The sequence below is a fragment of the Hippoglossus stenolepis genome, chromosome 13 (assembly GCF_022539355.2).
Source record: "Hippoglossus stenolepis isolate QCI-W04-F060 chromosome 13, HSTE1.2, whole genome shotgun sequence".
Lineage (NCBI taxonomy): Eukaryota > Metazoa > Chordata > Actinopteri > Pleuronectiformes > Pleuronectidae > Hippoglossus > Hippoglossus stenolepis.
The window spans coordinates 15795163-15814391 of NC_061495.1; positions in this window are offsets into that span (position 1 = coordinate 15795163).

Consider the following 19229-nt stretch of genomic DNA (forward strand, 5'->3'; position numbering starts at 1 on the left):
AGATACACATACAAAATCCTCATCTTTAATCTATATACTTAATCTAATATATATAGAATATATATTTTGAGCCCCAAGTATTAAAAAGGACTGTATATACCACACACTTTCTTTTACTTACTGTATTTGATTGAATGTGCTGAATATGCATGTATACTTTCAGCCTGTACAGTGAATCCTCTGCTGTTCTTGCTCATGAGACACAACAATGAGGGTTACAGTTATTATTTTATTTTTTTGGTGGTTCTCCCATTTACAGTGTTCTGGACCATTCAGACAAACAAAAATACTGTTTCCAAAATGTTTGCATCACCTCATGATGGCGTTGACCAGATGATTGTTGTTCCTCTAAAGCACTGAATGGTTGCTGCTTGGATGTTGAGGAAGAGGGAACCATTGCACGTGTTATAGGCGATGAGCGGGAGGAGGCAGGGTATCGATCCTGAGTCGTTGTTTTGGTCGACAAACCCCCTCTTCACATCCACCAGAGACACTGACGTACTGTACTCTTCGTCTTCGTGTTTGTTTGTGAGAGAGGAGGCAAATGAAAGCTGTAAGATTGCCCTCCATGTGAGACATTTAAAGGCCATGAAACACGGGAGTAAACACAATTCCCACCTCTATTGATTACCTGAGCTGTGGTTGGAGGGTTTGTAGGTTTATGTTGTTTATAAACAGCCTGGGGACTGACATGCTCCAGTCTGATCGATGCTGTAAAGAAAAGGCAGAGGCTGGAAGGGTTACTCCTCGAGCTCTGGGCCTGCACCAGCTTTATGATGGCCAAAGGTTTAGGGTTATACTTGTAACACACATGAAGGATGGCAGCTCTTTTTCAAGCCGTTAAAGGCCCCATAATGTCCACGTTTCAGCCCCCACTTTACTCCTCACCCTAACCTCGTAATCCCCTCCTCTCCCCTTCGTGCCTTCTCTGCTCTCCCTCCTCCCTCCGTCCAGTTTCCTTTATCCTGCTTTGACCCTCGCCGTTGTTTCCTCTTCACCCGTCTCTCACAGCGGTGCAGACTTCCACACACCGTGCTCGCTGTCTGCGTGAAAATCAATAACATCATCTCAACACTGTCTCAAATTTCAATTAAAGACTCTGAGCTCTGTCTCCTCAGACACATCAGTCGCATCAGATCAGCCCTAGAAACATCAGATAAGACCCAGTCGCACAGGAGGAGACACACACACACACACACACACACACACACACACACACACACACACACACACACACACACACAGACGATATGTGCACAACAACAACACTGCTGCCTTTATTAATGTTTTAGATCAACACTGGATCACGGCTTGTAGTGGAAAACCTTCAGTGAATGATATCCAACACAACAGCTCCTCATCTGTAAAGAGCATTTTGGTATCCTGTGGCTCGTTGTTAGTTAAATTGGGTCAGGACATTTTCCAGAGATCTCCTTTCTCATGTGAAGAAGGCAGCAGGGATATTGTCCGAGACAGACGACGCTCACAGGAACATTCAGGCAAAGGGGTGGCATCAGGGCTCTGTTGCGGTACGCACATGTTTTTGTTTACATTATGTCAACACCGGCGTTGATTCTTATCTCATTACCAAGTTGACATCTTCCTCTGGGTCTTCTTTGTGTAGGACTCCTCTTTTCTATCCTGAGATATTTGTAGTATTATTTTCAGTCTTGCATTCGTTAGAAATGTCATTGACACTTTCCTGCTCTATTCTCACATGGGCTCACTCTGACATTTTCTAAATATCTTAGTAGAGGGCTGGCAGAAAAAAAAACCTTAAACTCTATCCAAAGCAACTGACATTTGCATTCTCACATGCAGCCCCTCTGCTAAATTTCAGGAAAATGTCTATAGTTTGGTGCATGTCTGAAAGCAGCTCAACAAAATCTAACAGTTTACTTTAACAGGTTAGCAACTAACCAGTAAAAAACAGTGGGAAAATTAGCTTCAGCTGCAAATTTTTCTTCTTAAGAGTTGGTGGAGACCAAAAACGGAGCTAAAAGTAAAGTGAGTATTGTAAGTATAATACTGTTCTCATTAACCCTCATAGTGAGGTAAGTATTGTGTGTAAATTCCCAAATCTGAACTCGATCAGCATCCAGCGAACTCTCTTGTTATCTGCGTCTTGATGTAGAATCACAATGACGCTTTAGGAAAGAAAAACAAAGCGATAAATCACTGACGGCAGATCAGTAACAGAAGATGAATCCGGTCTGCTCCACCCTCCCTGAACAGAGGCAGCCGCCCCCGAAATCATCCTGCGTCCCTTCTGCTTTTTTTTCCTCAGCAGATCGTCAAACTGTCTCAGATGATACAACTAATTAACATGGCAATTAGCAGAGCTCTGTGTTGCTGACGAAGTCACACAGACACACTTTTTTGTTCGTATAGACACAGACATGCACGTTAACACATAGATGTGTGTCGGGCGAGGTGCTCAGGAGGACTCATAGGGGAACAATTAGCTGTAATTAATGTGGCTACACACTCATTTAGTGCACATTTCACAAATTGAAAAGGGAATCAACAAAAATTTGACCTCAGCGCCCAATTGAACATCTGCTCTCATGTGTATAACATTAGAACAGTTTGTGTGTCACACCACATACTGTTCTAATTTGTGTGTCCGTTTGTCGACCACTGATGCATTAAGGAATTATATGAAATATTGCAAAGGTGGGATTCCGAGGAACTAGGAAATTGTCAATAACCTCTATGGTTTCCATGGCAACGGGAGGCCCTGTCAGCGTGTTGTAACCATTGTGCTGCAATGCTGTTTCTCTACCCTGAGTCGTCTCTCCTAGGACCTTTGCCGTATGTCATATTTACATTAACAACCCACGGTGCCTCCAACAAGCAAACTGCCGTCTATGAGCCTGCGAGGCGCAGCAGGGGGGGGGAATTCCTCTAATGTGCACCCAGCAGGGGTTTGTATAGCATCCACTCCATGGAGGCCGCACGTTTAGAGATGTGATGAATTGAGCAGTATGCAAATTCAGAAGAGACGCGTTTAATGCGGTACAAAATGTCACGCGTGTGCAAAATGCTCTGCAGCTTGGTCAAGAGGGAAACTGTCAGATGCTTCTGTGCTTTGTCCTGCGGGCCCCGCCTCTGTGCGGTGGCCAAGCCTTCTTCCTTCATTTGTCTCTGCTGACAGCGGTAAAATGAAAGATTGGAGAAAACCCCAGACCATTTATACCCTGAACATCTGGGGAAGATACAGTGAGAAATGTAGGGAGGAAATTGCCCGGATATTTTCGTTTGATCCCCCATGAACGCACATGTTTCTATAAAATAATCCCAGTTCCCATCGCACCTATAGAACCCCCTCCCACTCTGTAAATGACAGTCAGCGCTGTAGCATTTTTAATCAAGCATTAGTTAACTATCCAATCAGCCATTCAAGAGCTAATTAAAGCTCATAATTGCCCTGCTTAAGAGCTATAAGTAATTTCATTAGCATGGCTGGCTCCTCTTTATGGCTGAAAGAGGAGTTGAATGGTACCACAGTGAGCTGCTGGCTCCATTCTAATTTACCTTTTTGGAATCATCAACAGCCCATCTGCATTTGTCTGTCAAGAAAATGAAGTGTTGACACCTGACAAGCACACAAAGACGCGTGTGTACACACTCTCAGCAGGGTTGTGGTTTACGTGTGAAAAGAGGAGACACTGTATATTCATCCATTTATTATCTACACCGCTTATCCTTTGAGGGTTGCGGGGGGGCTGGAGCCAAACCTGGCTGATAAAAACCTGCTACACCCTGGACGAGTCGCCAGTCTATCACAGGAGGCGACTCACACAAACAGCCAATCACACCTCGAGGCAACAACTGACCTAAGCTGCGTGTCTCTGGAATGTGGGAGAAAGTCCGAGCAACTGGGAGAAAACTCACACAGACACAAGGTGAACATGCAAACTCAAACACGCCGACCAGCCACCGGGTTCCAACCATTCTTCATTGACTGTATTCAGAGATGGACGACATGGCGGCTGCCCAAAAGTTAACACAAATAATCTTGATCGCCACCTGGTGACTGGCTGCAGTAAAGGTCATAAATTCCGTCTCCTATCTGTAAGTGTATGGGACCAATCTCAAAGATGGTTTCTTTCATTTTTAGGTAGTTTTCATCACTGATGTTAGTTTTTTTTCCAGTAACTTTGGTTTTAATTAGTTATTTGATGAAAAGGGGTGAAAAGTCATTGACAGCTGGGACTGACTCTTGATTGGTGGAGCGTGTGCATCGTGCAACCTCCATCCCACGGTCACTACTGCGCAGAACCTGGCACCAAATGTACAAGATGGTGGATATTTTGACTTCAATTTTGGATTGTGGGAGGAGCAGATGCTTTGAGAATTTTTAAATAGCCTTCAGTCTATGGTTCGAACCCGGAAACCGATGCTGTGATGCGTAGGTGCTAACCACTCTTTCACTGTGCCGACGACTGACAGTGGAAATCAAAAATGTTCAAACTAAGGGGCTCAAGAGCTCAGTCGAGGCCTCGTGACAAACCTGTTTCGGTGTTTTGTGTTTGTTTTGTGGCTGCTGAGCGTCTCGTGGTAAAGATGGCACCATCATGTTATTGGTTAATGTTTACAACACAAAAGAGAAGTAAAGGGATCATGACAGTTAGCATTTGCACAGTTCAGCTTTTCTAACATCACTTTAGCTAATCTGTTCCTGTTTTTCACACAGATGCCTAACAAGTCCATGTTAAGGATTTAGGCAGGGCCGCTGCAACAGGGTGGGCGAGGCAGGTGATTATAAAAGGGTTACAGGAATGAACCCCCTTCAATTTCCAGGAAACGGCAATAACACCATTGTGTTGAAACCCTACCATTGCCCCTTTTACCTGGGAGCCACAAGGCAGAAAAACTACATGGTTAAAGTTGTGGAAAGGTCATGTTCTAAGGTGATATAATAACATATAGAAAATATTTCATCGCAAAGCTGTTGCTGTGTGGCGATGGACCGTTCCTTATCGCTCTCTTTACTTGGTCATCAAGGTCTTGTGATGTATGCAAAAAGCTGTTACAGAACATTTACATAACAGACAGACATGTTTGAAAGCCTGAAGCTTCTACAGATCAGTGACCTCAGCGGTTATTCGTCCTGAAAAGAACTTATCTACCGTTTGTCTGTTTGCGTCTTTAACGTCTGCGTCGTGATCAGCAGTGGTAACACACAGCCTCAGCTTTCTCACAGAGAAAGTACTACTACTCTCAACTCCCTCTTGCTGCTCAAATGGCTGACATGACACTAGTAGGTCACCTTGCTCTCTTCGGATGAGGTGTTGAGAAGCACTCCAACGTGTGTTTGACACTGAGCCAGGGGGCTCATCGTTCCCAGGGCCGGGAACAGAACGTTATGCAGCCAAAGTGGATCTAATTTGGACTGCTTAGCACCCGGCATTCTGCAGAGCTGTCAGAGCAGCGTGGAGAACGGCTCTTTCTCTCAGTCATCTGAGGTACACGGAGTAAAGCATTTACAACACACACAGGAAGATTAAACATAGAGCAAGACAGAGTGTTCCACCCTCAGAGCAAATACCAGGCCATTCTCGACGGGAACATTTTTGATAAGTGAAGAGTTGTTTTTCATACACACTTAAAGATTACTTTACAGCACATGAGCTCAGTGATAAAGTTCAGTGATTGATTCTCATTCAGTGAATGTCCCCTTTTCATTTTCCTCAAGAATTCCCATCACGCAGACGCTGGCATATTTCCCCGTCTGCTTGTGTGCTCTCGTACGGACAAGTGCCCATAGTCAAATACATGTGCGCAAACACACACATAATTGTACTTCGGTTCACGGTCATGTGCTTTCCATAGCTGAAGAGAGTGATAACGCACAGCCTTATCTGTAACCATGACAACGCTCTGGAACCACTGTGGCCCCTCTGACGCTTGCTCTGAATTGGCAAAGTGTATGAACGGTGTGAGATAGGAACAGAAGCCTGCTGCTATGGGGGAAAAAAAGGGAGATAGCAGGACCTCTGATAACTCGTGTTAAAATCTAGAGGGCTATTTTGGGGGGGGGGGGGCACTTTACCACCTGATGACCTGGATCGTAAAGTTTCCATTCACCTCAAAACCTTTAACCCATTTCAAAGACAAGTCATGGTCGCCCCTGACAACCGATGCTGCGATGAAGAGCAGTGTGAAGTTAGGCGTGCAGCTAGTGTTTGTCTGTCTGCTGTTAATATTCATCTCTTTACACAACATCTAGTGTTTGGACCTAAAACAGGCCTGTGCTTTTTTGAGTTAGCCATAACAAGAGGCAGCGGCCGCCCAACCCCCCCGCTGTCTGTCGTCCTCCACTGACTGAAAGGTCACCCGGAGAGCACCATAAAGAGGAGGAGAACTTGGTCATTGAGTTCCTCTAAAGTTCAATTAGATTCAGCTGGTGTGTGTGTGTGTGTGTGTGTGTGTGTGTGTGTGTGTGTGTGTGTGTGTGTGTGTGTGTGTGTGTGTGTGTGTGTGTGTGTGTGTGTGTGTGTGTGTGTGTGTGTGTGTGTGTGTGTGTGTGTGTGTGTGTGTGTGTGTGTGTGTGTGTGTGTGTGTGTGTGTGTGTGTGTGTGTGTGTGTGTGTGTGTGGTTTAGAAGGGGGGAGAGAGAGCTAAAAGAGACTTAGATTTTCAGATTGTGTTTAATAAGCAAATGGCAGGATACACTGACCCCCCCCCCCCGAGGCAGCGCGACCCCGGGGTCAAAACAACAGGAAGGAAGTCACATGAGCCATTCAGACCCACAACGAGTGAGCGAGGAAAAACAGCGAGGGAGACACCGAGAGCCGGAGTAAAAGGTCAGAGGGGTAGAAGGATTTGTTCTTTGTTGTTCAGTCTTGTTTTTCTCAGGCGGCCTGGAGCAGGTGTCGACACGCTTGGCGCCCGTCCAGGTGTGGATTACAACATCAAGACCACGACAAAGAAAAGAGGAAGTGGCGTGAGGCAGGAGAGGAGAGAGCGACAGAGCGACACACTCGGAAAGAAACAGAGAGACAGGAATTAATCTATTAACTTTCCCTTTTTTAGCTTCATGTCTATGAAATCGCAATGTTTGTGACAAAACAAAGTTCTGCCAAGGCCTACAGATGATTGTCTAGTTCTTATAATAGAAATAAATGAAAAACTGAAGTTGTCTGATATAAATTATTTATTAGTAAATAAATCATGATTCATAAAAACAGTCAAAGAAAGTTTTTAAAAAATCCTGTGTGCACCAAAATATAATGTATTAAAAAAAAGAAATTCCTGACAAACAAACAAACCAACTACAATCTTGCAACATAAAAGACAGTGACAAGAATCCAGAAGTGAATGGATTCTTCCCTGACAGACAACACGTCCTTCCACCAAGATTCATGATAATCCATCCAATAGTTTTTATGTAAAACATAAAAACAAACAAGCTTAATGAAAACAAAACGTCCCTGGTGGAGTTAACGAAACAGGGGTGAAGCTGCCTCGCGACATGTGTCTCAGTATTGTCTCATGTGCTGTTCTTGTGAATAAGATCTGAATTTGTTTGTAGAGACTCGAACATTGGAGAAAGGTGGGGAAACTGCCCCCGCTGGCTTCTCTTCTCCTCGTCTTTTACAGGAGATGTCCAGGTCAAGAGGAAGGATAAGCAGCGGTCATTAATGACACACGTTATTGGTCCCTGAGGTCCTCACAGAGTGCTCGTGTGATATTGGGTCATATAAAAGCAGGTTGTAAGAACTGCTGGTTTATTGGTGGGTTGTTAAACTCTGGCCTTTTGATGTTTCCTGTGTTGGACATCTCTGTGAGATCACTTATACGATCGGACATGGAGAGTGACCCCGCACTCGCTGTTGCCACCAAGTGGGCATCACAGCTGGTTTCAGGGAGATAAAGGATGTTGTTCTGGTCAAGTGCATATTTAAAAAAAAAAAAAGGCTGAGTCATTTTCTGAAAGAGCGAGTTTATAAAATGATGCGTATTTAATTCCTCACTGATAATCATTGTTCAGTGAAATTGCACTTGTTTACATCATGCATACTTCAGACTAGGCACACAGACCATTTTCATAAGCCAACAGAGGGTAATAGAATAAAGTGGAGATGGAAAAACTGGTTGAGAGACAGACCCGAGTAACAAAAAACTGTTGCCAGCACTTTGTTTTCCTCCATATTTCCCTCGGGCAAACACTTTAAGTTATGAACCTTCATGATTGTGGCCTCCAGGCTCTGTACTTTTAAAGCAAACGTTATTAAAACAAGAATAAATTATATTTCTGTCACAGATCATTTTTAAGTGCGGATTAATGATCTTTTGTGCAGAAGCAGGTTTAGAGTCAGTGTAAAGAGCTCAAAATAGACTTTAACATAATGAAAGAACATGTTGATCGTATGTGGAAAAACAGTGGCACAGAGGAAAATGGTTTGGCTACACAGGCAGAGTCAAATTGGGTTAATTCTTTGTTGATTTTGGAATTTCACAGGATTTGACTAACTGAAGGATCTTGGTGGAACCCAGCGCTCCGCCAAGGCCAAACAACCCTGCAGACGTGGGCGGCTGTGACGCAGGAGCTAGAGAGGATCATCCACTCATCAGAAGGTTGGTGGTTCGATTCTGGGCACTTCAAAATTCTCAAAAGTGTCCATGGGCAGGACGGATGTGCCGACAGTGTATGAATGGTGGTTGATAGGAAAAAAAGCGTAGCATTTAAAAATACTTTATGAATGAATGGGTGAATACAACTTGTACTGTAAAGCCCTTTGAGTGGTTGCGATATAAATACTTCTGACTAGCTCTTATAACACAGATAAATCATTTGCAACTAATTTATAGATTTCTGCTGAAAAACAGAAGAACAAATGGGCACAAGTGAAAACAGACAATGACACTGAATGTGACACTTTGCCATTAATTACAGTCGATTTAAAGCAACAGAGTTTCATAGGTTTATGTCCTAGCATATGTACAATGAGACTCAACGGCATCACATTCTAAACCAGTTTCCCAGAAGACATTGCATAACGCTGCGTCCCTGCATCATGTCTTTAATCCTCTAACCGCAAACTATTTGGTAACTTAACGGCAGCGGTGCACTAGAATATATTTCCAGTGAATAAAACTCCTGTCAGGGGGATGCTGTCATTCAAACACATCTTTGTCATGCAACTGTAAAACATACTTTTATATTAGTGTGGCACGACCACATCGTTCAACTGACACCAACTGGCATTCAGTGACATTTAGAAATAATGCGAGTGGTTTGTGGAATCTCCCGCCCTCTCAGGCAGCAGCTTTGTTTGGGTGTCAGTGCAGCTCCGCTCCAGTGTTCCACATACACCCCGTGGCTGTATTATCTCTCCACTCCCTCTGTCTACACTGATAGCGATCAGCGGAAGTCTTTATGACTTCCGTTATGGCTGAATAATCATTGTGCTCGGGCTCGTGCGTACACGTACACTCACGCAGCCCTCGAACACGGGCTCCGCCGGCTGCCACGTCCTGTGTCAGATACAGGAAGGAGATTATTAGCTTTCTGAGCTACTGATGGGGCTGGCAGCCGGGGAGCAGCAGACACCGAGGAGAACAGGATGAGGTCAGCGGTGCACTGGATTGGTCGGTCGGAAGCTCCGAGTATCAGTTACCTCTGCAACCTGAAGACGTGGAGAAATTGAGGAGTTGGGAGGGTTGTGGTCAATGTAGTGGACTGGATGGATTAAAAAGACGAAAATGGGGATGTATGATGGGAAATGTCAAAACTGGGGCTTTTCCACCAAAATCAGTTATGGTCACACTTGGAGAGTGATGAGAGGACGGGGAGTGAAAGTGATATTTTTCCGGGCAGGATGTCGAGGTCAAGAGGTTCTCTGACCACCAGGATACACCACAGCTCAGACTGGCCTGACCCTCAACCTGCCGCCTCTGTCAGGGAGACTGTTGTTTGCATGGATAATTATCAAAGTGCACGCACGCACACATGAAAGGCCGTCTCCACAACAAACAAGCGCCGGCTTGGACAGCGCCGAAATGTCCGGCTCCTCTTATCAGCTGTCCTATGTTAATTACTGTGTGTGTGTGTGTCTGTCCGTCTCTGTGTGTTTGTGGGGCAGAGACCTGAGAGTGCAGGTACAGTCCAGACAAGGTCACAGTGTACCCGGGGATTTCAAAGTGACCTGGAGCGCGGAAGACAAACGAGAGAATGCCAATAACAGTGGGAGGAGGAGAGGAAAGATAGGAAAGCATATGATATGATATAAGCCGATCAGAGTGAGGCTCCTCCGCACGTTTGGGTTCCAGGTGGTGCGGCCGGGCGGAGGCCGTGCGGTGGGAGAGTATAAGCTCATCACGCTCTCGTTACCACAGAGAGAAAAAGCAAATGCACATCCTCGTAAACACAAACACATCCCATCTCACTGTCTCTTTCTCTTACGCACAAACACATTTTTGCCCGATCCTGCCCTCAGCGCGGCTTTGTTCCAGCGAGCAAAGTGGGTTTAAAAACAAATGACGTGCTTGGCCTTTTATTATGTTCCGGACACTGTTTTTCCTGAGGCTGGAATGTGGACAGGAATGTGTTGTTGCCCTGCTGGCGCTCAAAGGGAGAAAAACCTATCGCGCTCGAGGAGAAAAAGCGAGTGAGACGAAAAGAGAGGGGGAGAGAAAAGAGAAACAGAGTGACGCAAGCATGGAGGGAAAAAAAGATTTTAAAAAGGAGGAAAGTGGCCAAAAGAAAAATAGGCCGTTCACGAGTAAAGTGGGGAGTAGTGAACTCTCCTCGGTGTTGTTGGGGAGCTTTGCTGGTTTTCATTGGCCGATGCTCTCTCTGTCTCTGGTTTTCATTAAAGCTGTTATGATGCTCCGAGCTCGGGTCAGGCCAAACGCTTGCATAACTCCGGCCTGTTATTGGTCTGCTAGTCTAAACCTCGCCCCTGCCAGTCTCTGTCTGTTTCAATGTACCTGTGCTTCATTGGGCCTGCAGCATTACGGAGAGGGGGGGATGCATTACTCGTACAAATATGGGGGAAGGAGCGAAGGCTTTCAGACCCTCCTCCCCGAAGGCATTTGTAGCGGTTGCACTCAAAGTACCTCTTGTCTTTCTATAAGAAGTACAATCTGATTACTGATGGAAAAAAAGAAAAATCACAAATCTTATCTACAACTCCCGGTTTGACCTACAAGATAAAGCAGACATTGATATTGCAAATAATAAGTACATTGAGGAAAGTGGTTACGCAGTTGCCCGGGATAACAAAGTTTTAAATGACCTAAAAAAAAAAGAACAATTGTTCAGCTTTCACCTTCTACAAGATAACAGCTAATGTGGTGTGAGGGTGACTGCGAGAGGAAGACTTATCTGGCGGCAGAGTTTGAGTTTGAACACTGATAAGGAATCCTGGCTTAAGTTAATGTCCAATGAATCGAATCACGAGAGAAGCTCTGGGAAAATTCTACGGAGAAAATATGTCATCCATATTATTTGACGTCATTTCTCATGATAAAAATAGATTCTACTTGAAAATAATCTGTGCTGAAAATGTAAAGCAGGTGAAGGCTCCTTTCCTTTATTCGTGCAGCATGGGTCTATGTCTTGGGGACAGATAATGATTACATGGGATTAACAAATCTGTATGTGCCCACCAAGCACTTTAGTTGAAGCATTCTCATGACACATACTCCTCAGGTGTAAAACAACGTTGTTTGGTTGCTTCGGGTGTTTGCAGGTCGTCCACTCCTGATGGTTCCATTTGGGTTCATTTGGTTTCAGGATGAGCAGATTGGCAAATAGCTTGTGGAATATTTATTAATATTTGTTTTTCATACTTACGTGTGCCCAGTTTTCTTCCACAGGCAAAACACCACAGACTGAATATGCAGACAGATCTGCAGATAATCATTAGTGTGAAAAGTATTCTTTTTTCTTTTTTGTTATTACCTTTACATAATGGGGTTCTTTGGAGTTCAAATTGCTACAGACAGTTTGTTCTCAAGCAGGTGCAGAATGTTCCTACATGTAGAATTTCTACAGCACACTACACTATGTTAACACAAAAATGTAAACATGCGTCAACTATGATGTTAGTAGCCACTGAGTCGGGTCCTGGAACACGCGCACACGGAAACACTGTCCCTTTCATTGCATTGTTTATTTCTCATAACAAGTTCTTCAACTGCCACTCACACTCTGTCCTCAGAGCCCAAAACATTTCTCAGCGCTGTACTCTGTGTTTTCTATTATGAACAGACAGTATGCACAAATATAGTGTGAGCCCTGGCCAAGGTGAGACAGTGGAAGACTGATCTAATGCATTTTTAAAAGATTGTCCCTCATTTAATTCAGAGAAAATGAAATGTACATATGTCACATCTCCATTTTCATATTAAAACACGGTCTACTGTATAAAATCAATTCCATAGACATTAAACAAGCAATCATGAGTTGTACAACATTTCTGGAGTCTAATTATTTTTAATGTCATATCGACGGAGAACTCGGACATGACACTTATTTTACTAAACAGCAATAAGTTCCTGATTGAAACACTTTGAACTTTAGCTGCAGTGTTGGTGTGAAAACGTGCACCATGTGTAGATACCTCGGATGTAACCAGAATGAAGAACGTCTCACTTTACAGCTCTGACAAATCCCTTAATAATGGAGCGGAGGCATTTGTATGGAAAACGGGAGCTGTGTTTGATGTATCTGGATGTATCTCACATGCGTGAGAGCGCATACGTGAGAGACTTATTAACAAAAAGAAAAAAACAAAGAAAATGGTTGTGTGCTTTAACAGGCTCATCTTTCACCAGGGGCGCTCAGGGACCCATTTGTCCCAACAGAGAAAGCCGGGTGAGGGATGGTGTCCAGAGCCCCTCGGCCCGTCTGGAGCTCGGAGCGGGGCAGGAACACCCAAGATGGATGACACAGAAGCTAAACGAGAAAAAGTGGATCAAAGGGTGCAGCGGTGGAGGAGAGGATCGCTGGGGGGACAAGGGGAGGAGAAGATGAGCAATGGGCGGATGGTCTTTCTTTTTATCCATCATTGAGTGACGCTCCAGTCAATGTGTTGACTGAGACCACCTGGGGGACTCCGAGGGAGGCTGTGTGTTTGTTTATTAGCGTTCGGTGGGGTGGGGGGTGGTATCACTTGGCTGTGGACGGCTGTCAGCGGCTCGCCACATCGGGGTGATTGAAGGAAAGTGATGGCCCACTTCCAGATGGTGTCAGTCTCTCCAGAGCGCTCAGTAAACCTGCTGTGTGATCTGACTGATACAAGAGAAGCCAAACAGGGAAACCTTTTGTATCTCGAACCCCATTTTGTGATCGTTGTCGGAGAGATGAATACTTAAGAGTGGGGGAATCAATCAATGCCTCTGTTTTATGAATGATTTAACTGGTCTCGGTTTTTTGCCTGGAAAAGAAGAGGCCTCGTATTGTTCAGCCGTGTGTTTCCCTAATTATTTATTTATCCTCCCTTCACCACTGCCGGCCTCCATCATTCATATAATAATGTGGTCATTCCCAAATGAGACGTCCCCATCCCCCCATCACTTCTCCACCCCCCTCTCTGCAGGCTCCACCTCATGTTTATCGCTTGTACTTTTCAATGAGAATTTCTCACAGACGCAAGTGACCTCATCTCGGGGTCACTGCACAGTCTGAATATGGCTTTTGTGACCTGAGATGTTAAAGATGTAAACGGGTGTTAATGCAAACGCACAACAGCGGCACCGTTGTCCGTCAGCGCTCATTTACTGTCCCTCGCTCTTCCTCTCCATCATCCTCCATGATGGCGGCTGTGGATGAGCGGTAGAGCGGTCGTCCTCCAACCAGACGGTCGGCAGTTCGAACCCAGTCTTCCCCATCTGCATGCTGAAGTGTCCTTGGGCAAGAGGCTGAAACCCGAATTTCCCCTTAAAGAAAAAAAGTTCTGCGAATAGATGCACTCTGTGAATGGGTGAATGGCAAACTGTAAAGCGCTTCGAGTGGTCATCAAGACTAGAAAAGCGCTTTATAAATACAGAACATTTACCATTCTCCAGCATGCAAACGTTTTGGAAAAACAGCATGGGACTGCTGTGAGACTGACGGTAAGAGGGAAATTGAATAGAAAGCGTGCGTCCTTGCTGGGCTCTGTGCGTCACAGAGAGCGGCCCAAGATAAGACGTGAGCCATGAGAATTCAGAACATTATCAGAGATAAAGGTGAATGTAGATGAAGGTGACACAGAGATTAGAGGAAGTGAAACATGTGTGGTCATCACTAAAGATGACAGATGAATATTAAGAGCAGGTTTACGGAGAGAAAGTAATAAATATACATATATTTAAAGAGAGGGGAGGGATATAGAGGAACTAAGAGACGCTTGTGTTATATATTAAAAATTCATGTCTAAAGATGTATTGGCTCATTTTCTGTATGAATAAATTTATTATTCTGACATTTACGCAGATAAGCAGCAAAACCTTTCTGCCGCAGATGCACACGTCTTCATTCAACATAACATGAGCTGCATCAGTTTGTGCTTCTCAAAAGGTTTCAACGCTTTTAACTGAGGACCTCCTTTTGTTTGTCTTCACACTTTCTTTTTCAGTGCAACCTCACTTACCCTGTACGCCAGCTTAGGCAGAATCAAGGTATTGTTTTGTTTGTGTATGTGTGTGTGTGTTTGTGTACAAAATAATTCAACAACACTTGGATGGATTTTCACCAAACATGTTGTGAATATCACATGGGAGGATATCTCAAGATTATTAACTTTTGGAGCAGAATGGTCAAAGATCAAGGTCAAGATCAGCAGAAATATGGTCAGAAAATCTGTTGTTTTTCTAAATGTCTCGGCAAATAATAGAGGGAAGCTTAAATTGATCAGAAAATTATTTCCCATATTTTGATATCACGCGTTTCAAAGAAATGACACGATGCATTTGAAAATACAGACACTATATAGACATGATCTGAAGCTTACATACAGTAGATGAAAAATAATTTATCATCATAAAGCAGGAATCATGTCGTCATGGTGCCATGATGAAGTCAGTATCTGATGTCATATAGTCCAGCAGTGCATTGACTTTTGCAGCCAATAAGATTAAAGACACATGCATTTTTGAAATTGAAAATAAATAAATCTTTTTTTAATCTTTTATCACTGTAAAGTGGCTATATGAGGCTAATGCATCATTGCTAACTTGCTAACTAAAAATGTATATTTCAAAAGGAATCTGACAAGTAAATGCACGAACAAGTTCAATTTCTCCACATCCTGTCATTGACTATAAACAGGCAGTATGTTTATTGTTTGGTCAACTTACATGTTACCAAAGACAAAAGAATTGTTTTGTTCCCTGAAGTCTCGGATATGTGTACCACAAGCATTTGTGTAATTTGTGATGTCCTTGCCATGCTCCAGATCTGAATCCTCCACCACTCCAATGAAAAAATGTGTTGGAATTGTTGGAATAACCACAATATCATACAAGAGGAATTTCATCAATGTCGACCTTGTGCCGAGAGTAAATTGTTGGCAGATGACTAAATGTATTTCTTTTGTGTAACGTGAATGCTCCAACACATCAGGATTTCTTCTTCAAAAAGAAACATCTGACCCAATGAGAGCAATGCATTCATATTTGCCTCAGGTGATAGAGTGACAATTAATTTCACCTAATCCAAACCTCTGTGGTCACGTGTCATCATCATGAATTCAACATTCAAACCCGTTGAAAATGAAACACACACCCGTGCGTCATTGTCCCTCAGCAGCTGAAGAAGCAGATGGCGTTTCCTTCTAAGGAGCTTTTGGCCGTGTGCTGACTGCAGGTCGTGTGCCGTCTCCACCAGCCACATCCATCACTTTGAGGCAAAGGCAGGGATGGGAACAGAGGACTTGTGGTAGGGGCCCGCTCCAAAAGACAAACCCTCACACTGCTCTCTCCAGGAGGATGTGGTTACTTTCAAAGCGCTGCATACTTAAGGGTTTCCAAAATTGCCATCCTTACATCACACACTCTTCAGGGCTACTGTTTTTGGAATCATCTTACAGAAACTGCCATTTTTCTGTGGCAAATCCTCACGTACGCCCTTTTTCAGACATGAACTGCGGAAAATGACGGGAAAATTGAGAGCGGGTATTTCCCGGAGTTTGCTTTTCACATATGAAGAAGGCAGCAGGAGATTGTGCTAAAGACGCGTTAACAACAACAGGAACGTGTGTGTAAGGGGGGTGGTGTCTGTGATGGAGCATGAGGTAGGACATGACTTATAAATTCTGCCGCGGAAATCACATGTTTTTGTTTACAGCACATCGACACCGGTGTTGGTTATCATCACCAAAGGTTCTTGAATCTCATCTTTCCAAGTTGACATCTTTGTCAGCATCCTCTACGTGTGTTTCTCCTCTTTTTAAATCCTGAGATATTTGTATTCTTTTGGTTTTGTTGAGTTTTGCATCTGTCATGTGTTAGAAACTCACTCTGGATAATTTCTCCTGACCTTTTCCTGCTGTATTCTCACATGACCTCTCTCTGACATGAGTGTATATACCAAGGGATAATTTCAAGAGTATGTCCAGACAGCAGCTATAGGTTAGACTCGCTGGTGAGTGTGGTAACACCGAAGGGAAGCCGTTGAAAAACGCTGGTGTGATGAATGGCTCCACTTGTGCTTGAGGAAACATGTTCCACAGTAGTGTAACGAGGACACACCCTGCGCTGACCTGCAGCTGCAAACACACCTGCCAAGTGTGAGTCACGCAAGGTGGGCAGGGGCAGGGCCGTGAGAGAGAATGAGCTCATCCCGTTGGTTCCTGCACATTCCCACATCTCACCTCCTCTCCGTGCGGTCTTTGTCTTCCCACCCCTCTTATGTAGCACTTCCTGTTTTTTCCCCTCCTCACATCTGATTTGTCCAATTCCGTCTCTCTCTCTGTGTCTGTGTGTGTGTGTGTGTGTGTGTGTGTGTGTGTGTGTGTGTGTGTGTGTGTGTGTGTGTGTGTGTGTGTGTGTGTGTGTGTGTGTGTGTGTGTGTGTGTGTGTGTGTGTGTGTGTGTGTGTGTGTGTGTGTGTGTGTGTGTGTGTGTCCGTCCCCCTTGCTGCCTTTGTTTTGGTAGCTTCTCTGTCATCAGAGACGGGAAGGGGTGTGTGTGTGTGTGAGGTGGGTTTTTGTTCACCTGGTGGCCAAGTAAAGAGGCGGAGTACTGTGTGTGGGTGTGGGTGGGTGGGATTGCAGCCAACAAGTGTGAGAAACAGGAGATGCACAAGAAGCGTGAGAACACTACCTGGAATGTTGGTTTAATAGGCTGAACACACATGCATATACACTACTGATACATACACACTCATGCATGCAAGGAAGAAAAGTCCTCATGATACACGTGTGTTAATAGTTGTGGGTCCCCACAACATGAGTAATACCTGGACCACACACACATTCCTGTAAAATACATGTTGGGTCAGACCCAACTGGGGCGACCATACTGACTCATTTTTGAAGAATCCTACTTTCAGTGGTTACAGAGGAAAGAGTTTTCCTAACAGCCTGGAAAACCTCCACTTTTAACTTCAAACTCTATATTCCTGATTCCTCCCAGCATTTCTCCATCCTTCTACTTTCTTTCTCTATATATAGAGATATATATTCCTTCTTTAAATGCACACTCTCGTGTGGTTAGTTTGTTTGAGCACAGCCCTGACAGAGGTTCACACGGTGTTTTTGTTTGTGTGATTATGCGTGCATGTGTGTGTTTGTGTGTAAAAGTGGATGGGAAGAGACAGTTTCTGCCTTCTCACGTTTCACTGGAAAGAGGAAGTTAACCCTTGTTTACTGCAGTTCTGCAGGCACATTATGCAACACTGACGAGAGTGTATTACCTCACGGCGCTCAAAGTGTCCTGTATGTGTGTGATGGAGAGAGAGAGAGGGAGAGAGATAAGGTGTTGATAGTCACTGTTCATGGTGGAAACATATACGAATAGGAAGTGCTAATTCAATAGGTGACCCCTGCTCAGTTACACACACACACACACACAAACATGTTCCCTCCCTTGCAGTACACAGTATCTACACATATGGTGAAAACATGCCTGCGTGCCGATGTGTTTGCATTCCTGCTCGTTGGATCTGTGGGAAATATCTGGGAAGCTCAATATAGATGCAGCAGAACTAACTCTGCAGACAGACCTCAGTGGAACAGTTGGCCTCTGATCACAGGGGGATGAACGTGTTTCATTCTGCACATTAGCAAATAGTTGGGCTGTCCCATACATGTTGACAGATGCAGGATAAATGTGGTGAAATCTCTAGACTGGTCCCCCACACAGGGTCGACCAATGATTTCCCTATATTTTAAATATATATATCAGATCGGATAAGACACACATCTTTTACTAAACTCCATGAATGAAATGTTTTTTGAACCTGAGATAGTCAGTAGCAGTTTATCCATCCCTCCCTCAGTGTCCTGGACCACTTCTGGTGGAGCACTTGTTTTTGTATGTGTTTTCACATTGGTTGCATGTCTGGATTTTTGGGTGTGTTGTCCTTGTGCTTCCTGTTTTGTGTGTGTTCTGTCCTCAGGGGCTACTGCCGTATAAACCTCTCTCTGTAATGGACACGTGCACTGTAATGCAGAAAATGCGTTAAAACGGGTTGTTGTGGGAGACACCAACAAATGGCCAGAGAGCATGCTTGCTTTTTAAAGTGCGCACACACACACGCACACACACACACACACACACACACACACACACACACACACACACACACACACACACAGAGGACAGCTTTTCTGGAATTTCCTGCAGAGCTCGTGCAGGTCTCTGTCCATAAGGCCGATGACTCCTCGGGGCAATTGGTTATTTTACGTTGCTCATATGGTCGTATCCACTGTTGCACAACAAACCCCTGAAACCCCAAAAAACTCATTCACTGGTTTTCCATTAGATTACAGTAAGAGTGATTTGCATGGGTTTGTCTTGAGTGGTTCATTGTCACAAGAGTCTGAACGCACCACATCTGTCCACGCTGCGTCCTAAGGTCTGACCACTCGTGGTTCGTTCAGACATGTGCTGACCACTCAGGACGGATGTTGATTCCAGGTCTGAACGGGGTCTTTGTGCGGTTGTGTGCTCAGGTTTCTTTGTTTTGACAGTTTTGTGTCTCAGTTTTCCTCCTCACTACGAAGAGCATTACATAATATATAATATCAGACAAATAAGGACTCGGTGTTCTGCAGCTGACACTCTGTCC